Source organism: Miniopterus schreibersii, assembly GCF_964146895.1.
Source record: "Miniopterus schreibersii genome assembly, chromosome: 12".
Classification (NCBI taxonomy): Eukaryota; Metazoa; Chordata; class Mammalia; order Chiroptera; family Miniopteridae; genus Miniopterus; species Miniopterus schreibersii.
This window is the reverse complement of record NC_138112.1, coordinates 22035791-22057880: the sequence shown is the minus strand read 5'-3', so window position 1 is coordinate 22057880 and position 22090 is coordinate 22035791. Positions and strand designations below refer to the sequence as shown.

The 22090-nt window shown below is 49.3% G+C and overlaps 1 protein-coding gene across 4 annotated transcripts in view; it reads right to left on the bottom strand.

Moving 5' to 3' along the window:
* SMCO4 (single-pass membrane protein with coiled-coil domains 4) overlaps positions 1-21486 on the bottom strand; it is a 62270-nt gene extending 40784 nt beyond the window's left edge. For 2 of the 4 annotated variants that reach the window (XM_081152735.1, XM_081152732.1), the window contains exons 1-2: positions 20374-20496; positions 18288-18451 (exon numbers count right to left, since the gene is read on the bottom strand). The gene's annotated coding sequence lies outside the window, so the exon portion shown is untranslated. Of the gene's footprint in view, positions 1-18287; positions 18452-20373; positions 20497-21434 lie in introns of those variants that run through there. The other 2 variants (XM_081152733.1, XR_013999957.1) reach the window with 2 other exon arrangements.
* Positions 21487-22090: the final 604 nt, after the last annotated feature.

Below are 22090 nucleotides of genomic sequence, written 5' to 3'. Positions count from 1 at the left end.
AATCTAAAAAAGTCAAACTCACAGAAGAAGAGAATCGAACGGTGGCTGCCAGGGGCTGGGGGAAGGGGGGAGGAACAGCAAGATGATGGAAGGGAAGTGCAAACTTTCAGTGACAAGATGAGTAAGTTCTCAGTTACAAGATGAACAGCCCTGGGATGTAATGCACAGCACGGTGACTAGTTAATAATACCGTATTATATACTCGGAATCTGCTAAGACAGGGGATCTTAAGGGTTCTCAACACACACAAAGAAAGTGGTAACTGTGTGGAGTGAGGCATGTGTTAATTACCTTGACTGTGTATCACTTTACACTGTATACCTGTATCAAATCATCACACTGTATACTTTAAACACACATAGTTTTTATTTGATAATTATACCTCAATAAAGCTGGAAAAAAACAAATAAAAGGGGAAACGGGCAGCATGGGCAGATGGAAACCTAGGTCTAGCTGAAGTCTGCGCTCTTAGCCCGTATACTCGAATGCTTCCAAATGAGGGAGAAAGTCACATTTTCAACTAAAGTGCAAACCAGAAACTTTCTATCGTGGGATAATATTTAGTGCCTACCACCTTTCCTTCCCAAGATACAAAAACAATCAGCACTAAGGGATATGAAGAACAAAAAAACTTTGTTAACCGGGAAAAACGCAGGCTCAAGACTGCCCAGCTTGGGCAACAGAAGCGAACAGCCTCAAGGCTTGAAAAACTACACGCTCATGCCAAAACCAAGGCCCTCTGGGATTTTCTCCTGTGTCTCGTGTCCAGGGTCTTGCACCTTTAACACGTCACATATTTATTTTCATGTAGTTAATTTTGACTGGATAATGGCACTGCTAGGCCTGGTTGGTGATTTTAGAAATCAGTATTTACCAGATCTTGGAGCTTCCCCTAAAAATATTACTGTACTGGACACAAAATCACCAGTTTAATCATATACAGAGTTATGTTCAGTTTCTGGAAACTATTGTGCTTTGTTTTTAAGTTGTGGTTTAAAAAAAAACAAAAAACACTTAAACATTAAATTGAAACCGCTGTTTTCCGATAAAATAAAAAGCACCTGGTAGTCCTCTCTCTCACTGCATACAAAAGATGCTTTGTTGCTCTAATCTACAAAACCAGAACATCTCCCTGAAGGTAGACACCTGCTCCCCTGCAACATCCGCTTCCTTTCACTGCACAACCAAACCACAGGTTCGAGCTTCTAGTTCAGTTCAAGATCTACAACCATCCCAGAACTGGGGCTGTAGAAGGTGCCTCCCACGGCAGACCCGGCAAGAGTCGCTTAATCGCTCTTAATAGTAACCATAAAAACAAGAGCAGCAGATAATGCTTCCAGGCGGCTTATCAGATGCCAAGCGCCGTGTGCTAAAGGTACCTAACTGTAGTCATCTTTCCGAATCCTCCCAGTGGCCCACAGGTGGGTGCTCTCACTACACCCAGCTCAAAGACGGAGAAAGTGCAGCTGATTGGGGTGAAGGAAGTTACCCAACACCACACGCCTGGATGCCGCACACAGAATTCAAAGCCCAAGCTCTTAACTAGCCCACACCGGCTGTCTCTTTCCTCACAAAGCATGGGAGAGACGGCCACTCTCACCTCCCCCCTCAAGGATAATGCAGGATGTGCTCTGACCGCTTCCAGTCTGAAGTTCCCCCAGACAGGCCCATGGACCAACCATGTACTCAGCCCTGGGTTAAGGAGGGAGGGAACATAAAGAGGGAGAGAAAACAAATCCCTGCCTCCATGGACTTGACAATCTAACCTATATTGATCTAAACCATAGTCTCTTTCTCTCTAGGACATTTTTGACCATGACCCACAGTCAGAAATACAGCATCATCATGTTCCAGGACATACACAGTCTTACCATGTGTGATGCACTAATATTTTTTTATTCCGTCCCAAACCCACAAAATTAATTCTTTAACTACGGATTGTGGATGACAGCTTGGCGAGCCCTGCTCTAGAATACCCAGTTTTAGCTTTAATATTTTTTAAAATAAAATGTCAGGAAGTTCATCCTTAGATCTCATTTAAGTTTCTTGGGCTGTCGGGTTAATTAAATCTGCCTGGCTGGGTGTGTCCTCAGGGCAGAGCCAGCAGCATATCAGATTAGTTAAGGCCCTGGACTAGAATTCACAGACCTGTGTTCAAATGCTAACCGGCTCACCTGCACGCTAGTGGGGTAACAGCTCCAGATCTTGGCCTGTAAAATAGGAGATAACGCCATTCACCCCTTGGGCTTGTTACAAAGTGCCTACTTGGTACCTATCTCTGTTTTCCTCAACAGAGGAACTATGGGCATGGGGTAGGAAAGAAAACCAAGCCTGGTTTGTGGAACAGGCCTGCAGAGGAGGGGACTTGCAGCCCCCCTGGCCCCACATAGCTCCCAATGCCCCCTAGTGGTTGAGAGACAATTCTGGGGGGGGGGATGGCTGCGGTTACCATTATAATTCACCCACAGCCTTCTTTCCACCATGGTAAGTGATCCCAACTCCTTCAAATGTTTTATGGAGGTATCAGCTGTGTTCCACATTAAAGTACAACACATAAGATGCCTATACAACAGGGCGTAGGCCAAGTCCCTGCCTCTGTAGAGCTTGCCTTCAAGCTGGGCAGATGGACAGGTAAACAGGCACCTGTAACTCACTGTGCCAGATGGTATAACTGAACACTGGGAGCCCCAGGAGAGAGCAGCTCACACTGGAAAGTCTAGTCCTTAATCCTATCTGCATCCTCTCCGTAGGAAAAAAACACAGCCTGCAAATTTCTAATCTATAACAAATTAAGATTTAGAGTCCACCACCATGCCAAGCCTAGCCCTGAAGAAAAGCACCCTTGTCTGCACCCACATCCATATGAGGACTCTCCCAACTCCAGGGCTACCTCCCTGACAAGACTGTAAGTTCCTTGAGGCCAGAAGTGAAGCTAATTGCCCAAGACCACATGGCAAATATACATGAGATTGGAATCCCCAAAAGTCACTTTCCTAGTTCCTGCAGAACTTTCCCTCTACTTATCTAGACTGAAACTTACAAGAGAGGGAGGCAGGGTGGGGTGGAAGGCCTCCCAGTAGGTGGTCAACATCATAAGACTGAACCTGCTACATGCTTGAGTAGGCCTTCCCAGAGGTGAGGCCAGGGGGCCTGAAATTTAGACCTTAAAGTTGTCTCAAGATAATCAGTCATTGTACACACATGTGCTAAAAGTATGACTGTGTCCGATGTGCATTTAAAATACCTGTTTCTCAAATACTGTTTTAGTATTTCTTTAAAAAAAAAATACTGGGCCTGGACACTTGAGAGTGGCCACATGGTTAACAGATTTCCCAGAACTCTGGTTCCCAGCAAACGAAGCAATACTGCTACTCCACCCCCAAACCAGAAAGAATCGGAAAACCTCAGAGAGATTCTAGCTAAAATAAGGGTTCTTTATACTTTGTCTTCTTCCTCTTGCATTCGCAGGAAAGGTCAGTTACTAAGGCCCTTGGGGAGGAGGGAGTTTCTCAGGCCTCTGCTTCCGCAGCTGAGACCCATGATCTCCAAGTCCCAGTGTTGTAAAATAAAGGCAGCAGGTAATATCCCACTCCTTGAGACCTGGGTAATTTTATATACATTGTCTCATTTAGATCTTACCACAGCTCTTTTGGATATTATTGTTACCTCCAATTTATAGAATGCAGACTCAGAGAGGAAAAGGCTGGGAGGGAAACTAGGATGGGTCCCGGCAATCGTGACCCTGAACCCCACTGCGTACCAGCCGGCACAGACGGCGACTGAAGAGGCCATTCTTTCACTTTCAGGATACAACTGATTTTAAATAAATTCCTCCTCCTCCATTTTTTACGAAACTTTAAGAAGAGCCTCAAAGTCTCAGGTCTGTGACGTCCCTGAAGAATCTCCACCTGGGGAAAGGGAGTGCCAGTGGCTTGCTGGGCGTGCTGGGTGAGGCAATGCCTGTGCAAATCCCCTTAGACCGACGTACCGGCAAATATAAAGGACCATGAGCAGCAGCGGCACTGCCAGCGCTCAGTAAGCAGCTGAGGGGGAAGACACTGCCGAGAGAGACGAAGCAAACACCCACCCCAAAGCTTGTGTTTACTCCTCAAAAATGTAGGGCAAGCACGGAGTCCTGAAGATGGAGGGACATTCAGGTCAACAGTCGGTGCATGCGGAGGTAGTGGTTAAGATGACTCTGTCACCACCTACCTACACCAGCTCGTGGATCTCAGCACCTCACTGCAATGGCCCAAGGGCTCAGGCAAGAACACCTAGAGAAAAAGAGCGAAGGGAACAATCCAGCAGAGAGCGAAAACTGAGAGCTCTGCGGTCCCGTCATCTCAAAGGGAGAGCCTCAAAGACAACTCCAGCTCCACACAGAAGCCCCTTTGAGTTGGGGACCTGCATCCCCAACACCTACAGCTGGCCTCCTCTGAGAGGAAGATCCCATCTCTCCCCAGAACAAGCCCAGGAGCTGCAATCCTGCTCCCCATTTCCAGCTCCAGCTAGGGATGGCTTCCATCCTCAGGCCTCCTAAGTCTCACAGGATGTGGAACAAAAGGCAGAGTCTGGTCAAAAGGGCCTGTGTTCAAATCTCTGACCCTGCTACTTGCACACTCAATCTGTGGGCAAATTACTGAACCTTCTGACTTTCTTTATCTGTAATGCAGACAATAATCCCATTTCCAAGGCTGTGAAGGTTAAATGAGAAAATGTACATAAAAGGATCAACACAGTACATCAGCCCCCGGGAGCTACTGCTAACGTAAGTAGAAACCAACTACCGGTAAAAATTAAACTTGATTCCTTAAAAGAAAAAGCTTTCGTGACGTTAGTGAGGACCAACAATTTTCAGAAAATCCAAGGCAGCAGGGTGGAGAAATTACACTCCAGGCTTCCTGAAGGATTCTGAGAGCCCACCGCGGGCTCTCCCACAGGAACAGAGGAGTGTCTCGTTTACCGCCACACTCTCCACACTTTATAAATACACCTCACGACCAACCCGAGATTGCCTGCTGCCAACCTTCTGGGAAAACAAGTCCAACAGGATCTGATCCAGAAATTAAATGTCCATGCAGCCCAGCCACACTCGGTTCAAAATAGATACCCATGACCTACTTAGTCTTCGAGTGCTGTTCTCAAAGGAAAAGCAAGCTGCCGGTGAGGCAGGGCCGCTGACCACAGCAGGGCCCTGCACAGGACCCCTGGCCTGCTCTGCCAGATAAAACGGGCCCTGAAACAGTGAGGACTCAAACATCATCTCGGGGGCAGCGAGACAGAAACCCTAGCTTTAAAACATCTGGTTCAAACAGTTTTCTAAAAGCAAAGAGTCACTGAAGCCACACTAACAATTCCTTACCTGTGACTGGCCCCAATGACGCATTTTCATTCACTTAAAGAGTGAAGGCCACAGCTCTTGGGACAGTTACTTTCCAAGCTCCCTATCCTTCACCCTCATAATTGTTTCATGAGTCTATGCCTCTTCCTCACGGAAGCGTGGCTTCTTGAGAGCTGAGACCCTGTCTTCTTGATCTTGACATTCCACAGTGTCTTGGTACAACAGGAGGCAAACACACACTAGGTCAACTGTGAGAAGGTGAGCTCCTGCCCTCACCAGAGAGTCCTCCAGATCCCAGCCCACTCCCATGCTTGGCTACTCATGATTAGAGAATAGAAAGAGACAGACTGATATTTGCTGTACAGTCAAGGAAGAGAGACAAGACCAAGGGAAAATGAGGCATATTTTCAACTCCCGCATAGCTACAAAATGATCTCCCCACATTACAGTTCACTTTGCCCAGGAGATGTGAGTCTTCGGAAGGGTGAATCCAAGGACCTTGGCAGGGACACGTTCCAGTAAATCCCACAGCGTTCCAACAGGTAGACAAGGGAACACTGTACTCTACCAACCAAGTGAGGGTGGAGGAAGCAAGCTGATGGCAAAAACAAAACAAAGCCAACCTGCTCCTCTTTACATCCAGGTCCGGCCTCTTCGAGTCTCTGAGGTCAGCCCCAGATGCTCCACCCCCCCCCCCACACACACACACACAACCACTGTACACTCAAAATTCCCATCAGGGAAATTTGACAGCACTTCAGTTAACTGAGCACTTTTCTCCCACATCATGACATGTAATCATCTACAGCTGTGGGAGGCAAGTAGCACAAGCATTTTAATCACGCGCTTAGAAATGAGGAAACTGAGGCCAAAGCATGTCTACCATATGGTAAAATCAGGACCAACACACACACCTTCTAACTCAGGCCCCTTCCCTAAAATTACCCAGCAGGCGCACCCAGACCTGACGTAGCCAGGAATATCTAAGCTCTAGGCCGCTGCTCTTTCCACCGCACCCCAGTGCTAAGCACCTTCTAGAGAAACAGGATTCTAACACACAACCCTTCCCAACACAGCAGCCCATGGACTTCAACCTTAACAAAACAGGAACACACAGTCGTCAACCCCGGTGTCCATCGGCAGGCAGCACCCATGTCCTCTGCACGTGCCCCGAGACAGGCTGACCACCCACCTCAAAGACACACACACAAAGCCCAGCCCCAGGGCTCTCAAAGGGCAGACACACACTAGCGCCTGGCTTTCTGCAGTCAAGTGGGGAGCACAGGCCGGGTAAATCATCACGGGCTCCAACCATCACAACCACAGAACCCAGATCTCTGAGTCTCTGCATCCTGGGTTCAAATCCCATCTCTGGAACTACTTACTCTTGGTGACCTTAGGCAAAGGACTTTGTTTTTCTAAGTCTCAGCTTTTTCACTTATAAAATAAGGAGTTTCACAGTGAGTGAACTTAATGCACAGAACTATATAAAATGGTTACAAAGGTAACTTTTAGGTTATGTTTATTTTACCACAATAAAAAAATAAGTTAACATTCGTATTAAAAAACGATCTCACAGATTCATAGTAAGGATTAAGATATTGTAAAGGCAAATTCTTAACACTATCTAGCACATATCAAATCCTAATAAGTAGTTATTTATTATTTAAAGTAACTTGAATTGTTTTTAATATAAAGACAATACATGATAAATGTAGAAAATGCTGAAAAAATGGGGGAAAAATTTCTCAGGTAAGGATTAACTAAAAAGAAAGAAAAGAAAATGCTGAAAAATATAAAGATTTTAAAAAATCTCCTGTGATACCAGAATCGAAGTAATCACTGAAATTAAGTTCTTTACAGCACTTTCCCATGCACAGATATTTCTCAAATTTGGAATGTAATATATATACAATTTTGTAGTCATGATCCATTCTTTTCTGCCTTACCAGTAATTACAAAAACAATTCTCATAACATCCAGAAATAAAAGGACTCTGTTCAAGGCAAGAATAAAATGTTGCATGAAACTTGAGATGGGAACAAGGAGCCCACGTTGAACAACTGGAGGCACCAGCTCCCAGAGCCAGGATGGAGATTTAGGCCAAATCCCCTGCCACCTGTTCCTCCTTTCCCCATCAAAGTTCACCCAGAAAGTAGGCACTCTGGGGGGGTCTGGCGAAGCAGGACAAAGGCCATAGTGGGAGCTGTGTCAGATCTGCATGTGTCAGACTCCCCAGGACAGAGCCCATGTTCCCACTACCCTCAAGGAGCCTCCACTGTGACCAGGGGATGGGGGGGGGGGGGGACAGGGACCATCTCATCCAACCCCCAGGTTAAGGGGGGGCAGGGGATGGACAGGGACCATCTCATCCAACCCCCAGGTTAAGGGGGGGGCAGGGGACGGACAAGGAGCATCTCATCCAACCCCCAGGTTAAAGGGGGGGGGCAGGGGATGGACAGGGACCATCTCATCCAACCCCTAGGTTAAAGATGAGTTAAAGATGAGAGGACAACTGAGGCCCAGGGAGGCAAATGACTTCCCCAAGGCCATACTGATGTGACCAGTCCCCATATGGGGCCAGAACACTGAGCTCTTGGGGCTCTGAGCTAACTCACAGCATGCTGCCTGCTAGGAGCCCAGGGGCCATCCAGTAGATGCTGCCCATCAACAAGTACTTACTTATTAAGCACTTGGATGTGTGAGCACAGAAACAAAGGCCACCCCCCCACCCCCACCCCCCACCCCAGAAATGGAGGTGTTTGATGGGAACACTTGGCACCCTGCCTGGCTCGCTCTCTGCCTCTAACAACGCAAGACCCCATTGACTTCTGGGGAGGTTCCCTGAGTTAAAAGTTCTATATCATCTGGCAGAGATACAGTTTCAAAGCCAGCTCCTCTGGGGAAGCACTTTGGATGTTCTGGGAGAAGCACACCCAGAAATAACTCTGGAGAATTACAATCTCACAGAACACATTTTTAATGCTCATTTTCTAGCCAGGAATAGTCTTCACAACTTTCGTTCTGTATGGAATGTGTGTTCTGCTTGGGGAGGGTGGGGGAATAAGTGAGTGGCTCCCAAAGGCAATTCCTGAAATCCTTCAGAAGAGCAGCTGCTCCTGGCTCCTGGCTCCCCGCGCTGGGGAATTCTATTTCCATCTCTGCTTACACGTAATTATCTTCTAAAGCGGTGCTCCCCAGAGGGGTGCCAGTGCCACGGGCCTCCCAGATAACCTCCCTCAGTGGGCTGCTCCTGGTGCGGTGCTAGTAGGTGGAGGCAGGGGAGGGCCTGAGCGCAGGCCCACCCACGGCCCGCTTCTCTGGAACTCCAATCACAAACGTGTCAGGCCCTTTCCCTTTGAGGCCCAAAAAGGAAATTAAATGTCAGCCGGATAAGGAGATTTCCCTTCAGCTCTGACGCCAAGGAATCTGAAATTATGATTCCCACAGCAACCAAACCGGCACAGGCCTCCAACCATCAGGCCTAATTGTTTTTATGGCACAAGAGAACAAGACCACAAAACTTTGCAGGTCAGTTACAAAGTGGGCAGGAGAGAGGGCCCCGGGCCCACGTACAGTGATGATACAACTGCTCACTCAGGCTCTGCACAGGTACTTTTGGACATCCCTCCCTGCCCTGCATTTTCAAGGCCAAATGTGGTCTGCTGCCCACGGGAGCTGACTCAGCTCTTTTCCCGGCATAGTGACTTGATCCACAGCAGGACCTGGAGAGCTAAACACACTGAGCTCGCACACTGACCAGATTTTCTAAATCTGGCAGGTGATAAACTCCTTAACCACAGGGGCCATGTTCACCAGGCAGGCCCAGGGCTAGAGGAGAATTCGCAGCTCCCAGCAGGGCCACCACACACACGCTGAGCAGGCTGGCGTCCCAGCCACCCCAAACTGGCCTGTCTACTTTCTCTTCTTCACGCTTGTGGAGAAGAGAAAGTGAGAGGAGGTGGGTGGGTGCAAAGGTATCCAGGAGTGAGAACAGACAGGAAAGGGCGGTGGATCAAGGGTCAACAGAGCACTAACATTTAAAAAAGAAACTGCAGAGAAACAGTTGCTACAAAATATCTAGGCAGGCACACACAGGGCCACAGTGGCCACCTGAATGGAAGAAATCCTGAATGAGCTGGTCCACACCAACCCTGCTTCCATTCCTGTTCGCAGCACAGCAGCAGCTCCCACCTAAGTCCTCTCAAAGGCTGGCAAGGACCTACTGGATCCCAGATCCCTGCACACACCTCCAGAACCTCACACTGCACACATATACACACACACACACACACAAACTTTAACCACAGCATCCCTACACCATCCCAGCAGTTGCACACTCACCTCAAAGCCTCTGCACTTGCTGTTCCCTCTCCCTAGAATGCTCTCCCTCCACACAGGGCTTCGTCCCCACACTCCCCTCCTCCAGGTGGAAGCTCAAACACTGGTTCTCAGCAAGACCTGCCCTGATCACCTTCCAACACCTCCCACCCCACCTCTGCCCAGGCACTCCCCCTGCTTTTCAGCAATCATCACCACCCCACAGACTGGGCTGGGTTGAACAGTGTCCCCCTGAAAGCCATGACCACCTGCAACCTCGGAATGTGACCTCATTTGGAAATAGGGTCTTTGCAGATAAAATTAGTTAAGATGAGAACACAGTGGAGTAGAGTGGGCCCTAATCCAAGGACTGGGGTCCTTATAAGGAAACAGGAAAGTGAGAACAGGGAGAAGGCAGAGAGCAGAGCGAGGCTGCCACAAGCCAAGAACAGCAAGGACGGCCCGAAGCCACCAGAAACTAGGAAAGAGAATGGCCAGATTCTCCCTCAGAGCCTCCAGGACTATGAGAGTACGACCCTCTGTTGTCTAAGCCACTCAGTGTGTGGTTCTTTGTCACAGGAGACCCAGTAAACAAATGCACATACCATGACTTTCCTTTACTATCTGTCAGCCCCCCCTAGAAAATAAACCCCAGAAGAAACAGGATCTATGCTCCTTTAGTTCAGTGTCTGGTACAAGCAGGCGCTTACGAAGTACATGCTGAATGAATTTTGAGTGAATGATAAGCTGAGGAGGGAAGCAGGGGTACTATACCCATTCCACAGAGGGCAAAACTGAGAGACTGATGCCCTAACTTTGCTCAGAAACAGGAGAGCCAGGACCAGAGCTGAATTGGGACTTTGTTCATTTGATAAATAATACTGAGTTCCTCCAGATACTAAGTACTCCTCAGGATAGCTACTACTCGCAGTGATCACTAGCCACGTGGGGGTGGGGGACAGGAAGGACAGACCAGCTCAGCCCTCCCTCATTGAGAGCCAAGACCCTGACCCAAGGTACTTCACTCCTGGGTCTCGGGGTCCTCATCTGCAAAGTGAAGTCCACCTGCTCTCTAAGGGGCAGACAGGCTTGTTTTAATGTGTGCTGCTTCTGAGAAGCCTTCTCAGACCTGGGAGCCACGGTGAGGTCTCTGTCCCACTGACTTACATTTAGGGCAGTGCACTTGGCACTCACCACACACTATTCTGAAATCTCTCTTGTACCACACAGGCCACTATCATCTCATGTGCATAGTTAATTCTCATACACAGTATCTGGACTCATGTCACCATCCTGTGCAAGCCATGCCATCTGCCCAGGCCCCGCCTGCGTCCTCACTGGGTAGCTCTGCTCCCCCCAGGCCTGCGGATGAAAAGTTCACAAACCAAGCTCAGTTTCCAAGAGCAAAGTTTCCTTGTCCCCATCTGAACCTCAGCAACCTGACCTTCTTAGAGATCTTGAGTACAGCCTTCCTCACACTCAACCTGCAGTTCTCAGACCTCCAGTTTGGGTAAACCACCAGCAAATAAATCAGAGACTTCAAATGAACTTGGTGTCATACACAAACATGCAAGCACATGCACACATGCATGGAATATATGAACATGTACACACATGCATGGAATACACAAACATACACGCACACATGCATGGAATACACGAACATGCATGCACACACATGCATGGAATATACAGACATACATGCACACATGCGTGAACACTGCTGGTGTGATTACAGGTGATCAGGCATATGAGACCAGCATGGACATCAACTGTGGGCTGGCACTATTAGAAACGTAACCAGTTAGAAGGTACAAGCCTGAGCTCTGGAGCAGGGCAGGCCTGACTCTGAATGCCAGCCCTGACTCACCTTGGGCTACGCTTGACTTTACCTTTCCGCACTTTAGTGACCTCATCTCACAAGGGCCTCAGGAGGCAGATCTTCGCAAAGTGCCTAACATTGTGTAGTTTTTTCCCTACATCTGGAAATGGGCAGCACGTGGCGGGGTAGAGAAGAGAGAAAGAATCCTAGTCCCTGGAGTGAGGAGACCCGGACCCCATCTCTGCTCTGTGACCATCAGCCAGGGACGGAAGAGGCACTTCCCCTTGCAAGGCCTGGCTCAGCCTCCACAAAAACCAAAGGGAGAAGTTGTACTAGGGACCCTCAGCTCTCAGCCCACCTAAAAAGAGGAAAAACGCCTCTGCATTTGGAGCCCTGGGGTTTCACAGCAGGAGGACTGGTGTGAGGCAAGAACATCAGACCTGCCCTCCTCCCCCTTCACCCTTTTTCTACTCAACTGATCAGAATCTGCCTCCAGTCAGCTCATCTCCTGGCCTCCTCTATTTAACATTACTCAATTATAGGCAGTTTTATATTTAGCAAATGTAATGTGCATTCGTGCATTGAACAACATTTATGAAGGAAAAAGGAATACAAATAAGAGTTGTCGTTACTTATAATCACTGAGTCCATACTAGGTAATGTGCTGAGAGCTTTACACACATTACTCTCTGAATCCTCACAACAGCCCTGTGAGGTAGCTACTAATATTATTCCTGGCTTACAGATGAGGAAGCTGAGGCCCAGGGAGATCAAATAACTTTGCTTAAGCCGCAGAGCCATAAGATGCTCAGTGGGAGCTGGAACCCCCTTGGCCTGACCCTGGAGTCTCTTTGTCAACCCAGGCCACCTCCTCTGTCACTCTTCTCCCTAACCTCCTTTGAATGGCAGGTAAAGGACACTGTCGTCCAGTTAACCAGAGCTTCCCAAAACCCACTGGGCAGCTCAGCCTGCAAAGATGGCCAGGGGCAGGGGGGAGGCTATTTGTGAAGGCATCCAAATGCCTCCTCTACCAGGTCAGGCCCTTGGAACACCTTCTAAGAAACTATGGTTTCTCCAAAAGCACCCTGGCAAAGGGGAAAAGCATCACAATATTCCACCAAGCCAGGAGAGAGGGGGACTGATCACCACACCACTGGAAGGAAAGGCCCACTGCACACAGAAGCTTGCTGCACCATTCATGGAAGCTATTCCAGAAGCAAGAGTGTCCGACTTTCCAGCCAGCAATCTTTAAATGTTCTCCCAGTTCAGCCCCCCATTCTCAAATCCCTGCCTCAGCAGAGCAGGATAGGCTGGTCTCAAGGTGCTGCCTACCCATGCTTGCTTCCTCAGGGGAGAGGCCGGCGGAAATACTCCGGCAGGTTACACCAAAATTAAAGTGCTCTATTACAGTGCCTAGCCTCTGGGAGAAGGGACAAGAATGGGAAACCAGGAGTGCTTGCTTCCAGAGCCACGTGGCCACCCCGGTTACAGGACGTTCATACCTTGGTCCTTGAGAGCTCGGCTCCTTCATTTTCCATGGTTACTATGGACACACCCACTGTGATCCAGAGGCCAAGCGGTGAGTCTCACAGCTTCGACCATAATCAATGAAATGCCTACTCAACACAACCCATTTCTTTCACCTAGAAGAATGGCAGCCCACGGAGAAGCGGGCAGCCTCACACAGGCCTGGTCATGTAAACCAGTACAGCCCTGGAGAGCACAGCGTGGCTACTGCTGTAACAGCTCCAATGTGTAAACCTTTGACACACCAGTTCCACTGCTGCTAGGGAACTGTATGTGCATAACAATATGCATGTGTGAAGATACAGTAGCAAAGTCAGTGAGTTAGTTCAGGCGGCTATGGATGGAGGCTGCCTCATAAATTATGACCTATCTATACTATAAAATATTTTGTAGGCAAACGACAAATTAAAAGGAGAAAGAAGAGCTGCATGCATGAAGAGATCTACAAGATATATCATGGGAAAAGAGAAAAAAAATAGCGAAATGATACATATGATGCGACCAGATTGATGCTTACAAACAAAACTATATTTATTTGTGTCTACACAGGCCAATGAACAATTTCTAAATAAGCATCAAGCTGCTAAAACTGGTTACTTCTGAGAACCCAGCAGGGAGGAGGTGCGTGGGGGAGGGGTGCTGGATGAAGGAGGACTTTGCATTTCCTGCTATGTACTACCATGTACTCTTTGAATGGGAGTGTGAAGCATAATATATTCATAATTACCTATAACATTTTGTTTAAAATGCAACTGAGCTGGTTAAAAACACCACCACCACCACCACCACCACCACGTGACATAACCACACCAATCTGAACAAGGCTGGTGCCACACTCCCAGGTCTTTCCAAGAGTAACTAATAAAGTTCAAGTCCAATTTCCAAGCCACTGATGATGGGATTGGGATGAACAGGGAAGAAAGGAGATGTGGGGGTGTAAGGAAAACTTTTGGAAAAGCTCTGTGGAAGCTGCAAGCCTGACCCACCCTGAACACCCTGAACCTGCACAGGTCCAAAACTCACTATCCTGAGACTTTCTGCCTCTCATCCCCATAGAATGGGGGCGGGAGGAAGCAATAGCCCTGATTAAGAGAGAATTTCCTTTCCCACGGCAGAGGGAAAGCCACCCGCTGTCACCAGCAGAGTTGCTCCCAGCAAAGTCCAGGAAAAGCCCTGGCCACACTCCACCTTCCTGACAACAGCGTGTGTGCCAGGCTCCTCAGATAGCGGGGACAGCCAAGACTGGCAGCCCCGAAGCCCACTCATTTGAGTCCCCTCCACTTCGGCAGACAGCCCAGGCATCTTTTCACACTCACTACTGAAATCCAAACTGATCAAATCAGACGGCTCTGCCAACAAAACAGCAACAATGTGGAAAAAGGAGACACAAATCAATGGTATCCTGGCAAAATATATATCTATTCTTTCTGCTTGCCAGTAGAAGCACTTCTGTGGACTCAAATATTTAATTAGTATCTTTTTTGTTTCCCAGTAATAATTAAAACAAACACATACCCCCAAACACACACACACACACACACACACACACAGAGCTAAACATGAAGCAAAAAGGAAGAACAAAAAACCAAGGGGCTTTCCTTAAGACATAATGTTAAGAGGCGGGCATGACAGCTAACATCCCCAGGCAAAAATGCTCCTCCCGTTAAAACAGGTACCCTTGTTAGCACCAGACAAACTCACTGGGCACTCTACAGTCTGCAGCGAGGGAGCTGCCCAGAGGTGCCCTTAGCACAAGGAAAACAGGTCTTGGAAGGGAACAGGGGACCATCAAGCAGAAAGCGGGGGAGCTGAGCCTTCTGCAGTGACTCACCACAGGGATGGCTCATGACTGCGATGCCGGGAAGCAGACAATCCAATAAAGGTAACCCTCCTCGCACTGAGGATGCAGCCGAAATAAAGCCGAAACCTGACCAACTGGCCCAGGCTAAGCAAGAACAAACTATCTGAAGGGCATGGGTATTATGCCCCTAGGAAAACAGAAGCCCAAGCAAATTTGTTACAAAGGGCATGAGACCAGCATATCACTGACATGGCCACCGTATATCCTGAAGGGGACGTGCGAACATTAGCCACTAGGACCAATCAACTCCCCTGCTCTGAATCCAGTTTACCCAAGTGTGGCCTGGCTCCCCACTAAGACTGTACCCTTCAGAGAGGATGGTCCCACCTCCTCCTCAAAGGGCTGGCCACCACTGTGAACTCATCCGACACTCCTCCCCTTTCCCAGCCAGCCATGCATGCTTCGTGACTACAAGTCAACCCTGCCTAGAGGCAGATCAACTCTTGGGGTACAGGCAAAACTGAAGATTAAACCCCGTGATGGATACACTGGGTCCACCAGGGAACAGTGGCATATAGACTATACCCGAGGGAAGTTTCCTTTTTGGGGGGCTTTTTTTCCTTCAATGCTTTTTGCTTTGTTCGAATGCTCAAACCAGCATTTCCTAAGTGGGGTCTGCGGAACCTGAATTCCATCCTCTGAGACGTGTTCCTAGAGAGGAAGAAATGATAAGGCCAGGGGTGGACAAAGAGAGGGGAAGGCACCTTCAGGCTTTACTCAAGCATCTTCTCTACCTGCCAGAAGAAACCAAAGGGGGTGACTTTGGAGGTGTCTACACAGTTGGCATCTGCAATACAAGGAGTGGGGGACACTAAGCACTATCCATCCTTTCTGAAACATCCCCCTTTCTCCATCACCACTGTCACTGTCTTAATGTCTTAAGTTCAAGGCCTCATCATCTCTCATGCCAATTACTCTAATGGGCTCATTTTTCCACTGCTAATTTCACAGTCAGCACAGCCCACGGAGCCAACCTTTCTAAAATACAGACCCGATGCTCTTCCCTTCATGAAAACCCCAACCTACAGGACAGAGTCCAACCCTGGCAGGGCGTGCAAGGCCTCAGCCCTCACGGGTTATGGAGTCACAATGATCTCAGCTGACCCTCAGACTAACCACTTGCTGGGTACGTGGACCCATTTCCTCCTCCGTGCACTGGAAACAACACGATCGACCTCCAGAGGCGCCACGGGGATTAAACCCAAGTTGTAGAGAGCCTAGCTCTCCAAGGGCAATTACCACCCTCCCATCCCCAACCTGGCTCTGGGCCTGTGCTCTTCACCTAACCTCGCTGCACTGCTGCTTCCTAATGAATATGAATTAACTCAAGAGAAAAGGAGGCACATTGGAGAACCTCAAAACTAAGGGTCATAAACATAAAAATTAGGCTTCCAAAGTGTGAAAGAAACCAAAATCAACTCATTATCAAAATAATGCAAGAGGAGAGTGGGAAGGGGAGGTGAAGGGAAACATTATTTTGGGAGGAAATGCTTTTAAAATACATATATAGCTCTATGATTTTGGTTTGGGCTTCCTCTGTTCCAAAGGTTTAGGAAGATTACATTTCAAAAGCTCACAAAGAACACATTTCCATTTCTTTAAACTACTTCTTAATTAATATTTTCAGAGAACTAAGAAGTACTTTTACAGATGGACTGAACCTTAATAAAATTCTCAGAGAAATTCTGGCGTCAGTCGTAAGAAACACTTCCTTGGAATTTAATTTCCTTTTCAGCATACAACTTACTATGGAAACTCATTTGTGATGCCACCACGACCAGTCAAAATCTGCCTAGAACACAAAAACTTCAAAGCCCCACACGAGAGCCTTATAGGACTAGATGGAACTTGGCCCACCCAATATTTCGCCAAATCTTAACATCTATCAGATTCTCCCAAGCCAAACTTTCCAGCTTCTACTGTCAGGTTCAACTCTTCCATCTCCTTCCCAGCCCATGTCTGCCCTGCGCCCCCGCCCCCAACCTTACCCTACAGCTCTTCCAATACCTCCTTCCAGCTAGAAAGCCCCCCAATTCAGTATCATTTTCTTGTCCATAAAATGAAAAGAAAAAAAGGAGAGAAGGGCACAAAACGGGCAAAGGGAAACTAGCTACACCCCTCTTCACATTCCTATCAAAGGCCTTAAGCCAGCATGAAAAAGATGACAGACGAGTGGCTTCTGGTTTTGTTCCACTCCCTCCTTTGTTTAGATGATGGCAGGGCCTGCAATATTTACTCTATGTGCTTGGGGGTTGGAATGGGAAGGCAAAATCGGGAAGAATTATTCATCAGCACAAAAGTATACTTTAAAAGCCTTTATCCCTTGAGGACAATTCCTACTGCAAGACTTAATCAATGCCATTATCCCGAGTGCCTGTGGCAAAGGGAGAGAAAGGGGTGGACGCCAACCTTCACTGAGCAGCCCACTGTGATGCACAGGTGTATCTCATTTAATAGAAGGCAGACAATATCCTGACTTCAATTATGCAGAAACCGGGCTCCGAGGGGTCAGGAGATGGAATCAGGATGTATACCCAGGCCCACCAGACAAGACCCATGGGCTCCTAAGCTTCCAGTGTCCCCAAGTCCTATGTTAAAACACTATCCTGGGCTGGAGGGCACTTTACCGTTTACCTGTTGCTTTCCATATATATCACCTCATATAATATCACAACTCTATAGGATAGCTAAGAATTCCTTTTCCACTATTATAAACAGCTGTTTGGTTTCGAAGATCAACAGTAACTTGTACGAGCCAGCTGTAACATAGTTGTGCCCTGTCTGAACTCTGTTTTCTCACACTGCCTGATAAATGGTAGGGACTCAAATGGTAACTATTATTAGCATCATGACTTTTATTAATTTAATAGCCCTTAAAGCAAAATTTAAATACACACACACACTACAGATATTTTATAGATTCAACCTAATTAGTAAAGCCTTTACTTGTTAGAGAAAATGTAATTTTACCACCACCTCAAACTCAGAGAGAACCATTAACTGTGGCTTCCAAGAAACTGACAAAAAAGGATTACTGAGAATGATGTGGTCAAATCCAATATGGATTTTGAAAGCTACTAATGGAAGAAAACAGGACAGGAGCATTCAGTTGTAAAACACAAAAAATCCCCCTCTCCTTCCAGCATCATGGCTTAATCATGTGCCGTTTGACCTGGCCGTGTCATTTCAACTTGGTGATGACACTTAGTATCCAAATCTGGATGGCCAGCAGGTGACCCGGAAGTTCTAGTGAGAGGCTGCCCAGAAGGTCTGGGAATAGGGGTGGGGTGGACAGTTATTCCCTTAAGGTATCTTTAATGTCCTGCATCTAATGCACTGTGTGCCTATTAGTTACACTCACTGTAAATGAAACCTGGGAGGTTCATAAATGTCATAGGCAACAGGAATCAGCTCACCACTTCTTAAGCCAGAATGAAAAAGATGACAGAAGTGTGGTGGTACTAGGGTCCCAACATCAGCCAGACAGAAGGAAATCTATAGTACTGTGGAATGAGAGATCCTAGGGATGTTCTTCAAGTAAGGCTGCACCACACCAGTCCAACTGAGCATCCACTCCAGGCTTGAGGGTTAAAACAAACAAACAAGAAACAATTCAGATCCACAAGTGAAATATACACAATAATTTTTCAGCAAACAATTTCACAGTAAAGACAGCTGGACGGCTTTATGCATTAACTGCCTGCATGAGAACAGTATTCATACTGTAGGTCTAGTTCCGATTATTAGTTTTTAGTTTTGTCTTGCTTTTAGCAATCATTCGTGTTTTTAATGTTTTTACTGATTTTAGAGAGAGACAGGGATGAAGGGAGAGGGAGAGATAGAAACATCGATGAGAGAAAAACATCACTGATTAGCTGCCTCCTGCACGCCCCCTGCTGGGGATTGAGCTGGAAACCCAGGCATGTGCCCTGACGAGGAATTGAACCCGTGACCTCTTGGTGCATAGGTCCACACTCAACCCTGAGCCACAGGGGCAGGGCTTTGCAATCATTCTTGCTTCTCACCTGTCTTAAGTCCGTCCTAATTTCATTATACAAGAACAGGCTGAGGTTGATTTTGCGTGGCTAATCTAGTCTCACAAGGAAAAAGATGTCTCCCTCAGAAACCTACTCCTGCCACCATCAGATTGTATAGCTCTCTAGTTATACTTCATTTCACAGTTACGGAAACTAAGGTCCAGAGAGGTGAGTGGCTCATTCAAGGACATATTCCCTCCTAATATATCTAGGACTAGAAATAGAGCTCAAAAGGCCCACACTGTGGGTCTCCAGCTCTATCACTGTTGCAAATGACCTGGCATGCTTGTGTCTTGAATACAAAGTTTATCTGAGGAAGAAAAAAACTGAGCCTCTATGAGTCATCTCCATTGTCCAGGGGAACCACACAGGTTGTTCTGATGAAGCATCCAGCATCTTCAGAACCACTTGTTTCTAAAATAACCAACCTCAGCCAAAGAATAAAAGGCTATGTTTTATACCCCCTTCAGGATACTCAGGGCTAGGTTTTGGGGACCGGCTAGCCCAGCCCAGGGAATCAGACCTTGGCGGTGCTGGAGAGGGAATGGGGTGGGAGGTGGTCAGTTGTGTTTTCAGACAGCTCCCGGCTCCAGTGACGATTTCATGGAGCCCACTCCTACTCACCCTGGTACCCCCGAATATCTCATTCACTCAGGGGTCCCTCCTCAACTTCCCCAGGACGAAAGCACTGCAGTCGGGAGGTGACCGAGGCAGATGGGGAGGGGCGGTGCTCGGCCGGAGCCGCGGAGGAAGCGATGCTTAGCTCCCTCCCCCACCCGTCACGGGAACTCCCCGCCGGGTGCTCAGGCGCCAGAGGCGTCCCTAACTCTGAGCCTGACCTCCCTGGGTGCGCCCCAAAACAGGCAAGGAGGCAAAGCCCACTGCCCAGCGCGCCCCAGCGCTCCCCCCCGCGGCCGGCTAGTCCCCCGTCCTCAGGGCTCACGCCCCGCGGGGCCTCCCCCTCCCCCCTCCCCGCAGAGCCCCCGGCCGGACACTTGTCCGCTCCCGCCCGAGACCCAGGGCGCACGCACCCGTTTCTGCCCCCTGCGGAGGACGCGCGCCTCCCGCCTTCCCAAACCCGGCGCTCCCGGCCGCCCCGCCTCCGGCCCGGGACCCCCCTCTCACCGGGTCCTCCCGACCCCCGAGTCCCCCGGCACCCGCACTTCCCGCCCGACTCACGCGGGCTCGCCGTGCGCCCCAACTTTTTCCCGGCCGCGGCCCGGCCCCCGCAGCGGCGGGCATTCCGCGCCCCGAGCCGCAACAGCCGGCGACCCCGCGGCCCCTCGGCCCCCGCCCGCCCAGCCCGCACGAGTTGCGCTCGGGACTCGCTCGGCTCTCGGGCCTCGGCGGTCAGCCGGGCGCGGAGGCGGAGGCGGAGCCGGCGTGGCGGGAACCGCGCTGCCCCGGCGCCCGCGCTCCCGTCCCGAGCCGGGTCCCCGCGCCCGCCCGCGCCGCCGCCGCTCACCTCCTCCCGCGCCGCCGCCACCGCGGGGAAGACGTGGCAGTGGCCGCCGCCGCGCGCCTCGCCTCGCCTCGCCTCTCCTCTCCTCTCCGCGCCCGCCCGGCGGCTCCGGGGCGCCGGACCGCAGCGCCAGGCGCCCTCTGCCGCCGGGAAGCCGCATCTCCGCGCCCTAACCCTAACCGCGGCCGCCCTCTCCGGGTCCGCCCCCGCCGCCCGCGTCTCCCCTCCGCGGGGCCGGCCCAGCTCCCCGCCCAGCCCCAACTATCACTTCCCAGCAGGGGCCGCGCGCCCGCCCCGGGCTCACCGCTGCCTCCAGGGAGCCCGCCCTGACCACCTAGCCCGTCGGCGTGCTTCCCCTGACCCCGGCGCTGCGGGGGCAGGAGTCATCCCCCGGGTCGATACGTTCATTTCCTGCTTCCCTGAATGCCTCGCCCACGAAATAGTAAAATCAGAGCGGGAGGAGGGGGGTTAGAGGAGCATACACGTCTCTCCTGTTCACCATTCTCTCTCCCAGGGCTAAGGTAGCGCCCTGTCTGCAGTACCGAAGTGCGCAATGAATACTTCTTGAGGCAGCAAAAGAGTGAATGAATGAGTGAAGATTTTTGCCTCTCTCCACCCAAGTAGGCTTTTTAACCTCAAGATATCCTCACCTGGATTTGTTTTTTGGTAAATTATGCGCGCGCGCTCCCCCCGCCCCCCCCACGTGCGCAGCTTCCATGGATTCACAATTCCCCACCTCAGGCCAGCACCAAGGCCACAAGAGGCCCACAGACAGCTGAATGTTATCCAGGGCTTTTAGTCAAACAGACTTCGGTTTCAGATCTACCGCTTAAAAGCTGGAAATCTCCGGAAAGCTGATCTCCTGGGTACCGCACCTCATCTGTAAATTAAGGCTAATAAAATCTACTCGATAGGATTTGGGGAGGATTAATTAAGATGATGCATTCTATGTATAGCGCTTTATACACGTATACGGTAGTAACTAAATGTAGCTATTCTTAGAATATTACTGATCTAGTAGCTAATAAGAACTATAGGCAAAATGTAAAATAAAGGCTACCTACCTTTTCACCTGAAGACAACCGCAGCACCCTGGTATGTGTGGTATTGTCATCTGCCCAACAGGGCCAGCCCCCAGAGCAAGGCCTCTCCAGTCCCTCCTCTCCCCACCCCCAAGAATTAACTGGTCTTGGTTTTCGCAAGAGCTGTAGAACTGGCTCTTCTGAAGGTTTTCCCCTGGGTTTCAGTGGGCAATCTCTCAACAAGTGTTTATTTTATTGCCAAAGCAGTGAACAGTTTGGGGCCCCTGCAGGCCACTGCCTCTTACTGTTTTCTTCTTGCCTTTCTCTCAGCACCCTGAGGCCATCTTTCCACTTCTAACAGTCTCCTTCCTGCAACCCACACATAAAGCAGCAGTGAAGTGGCATCAGGTGGGACTTGGCTAGAATCCCAGCCCGTCCACCTTGGGCTTTCCGCACCTCAGTTCCCTCAGTTGGAAAATGAATAACATTTATCTGTGGCACAGAGAGAGAATTGGTGATCCGGTATGTGGGTAAAGTCCCTGGAACATATATGTGTTACATAAAAGATAACTATTGATTAGTTTAACAAGCATTTAGGGCACATCTCCTGAGTGTTGTAGGCGCTGTGAGAGTGAAGGAAACAAACCTGGGTGAAGTGGGACTTCTAACCTCAAAGGTGTTTGAGGTCCAGTGGAGGG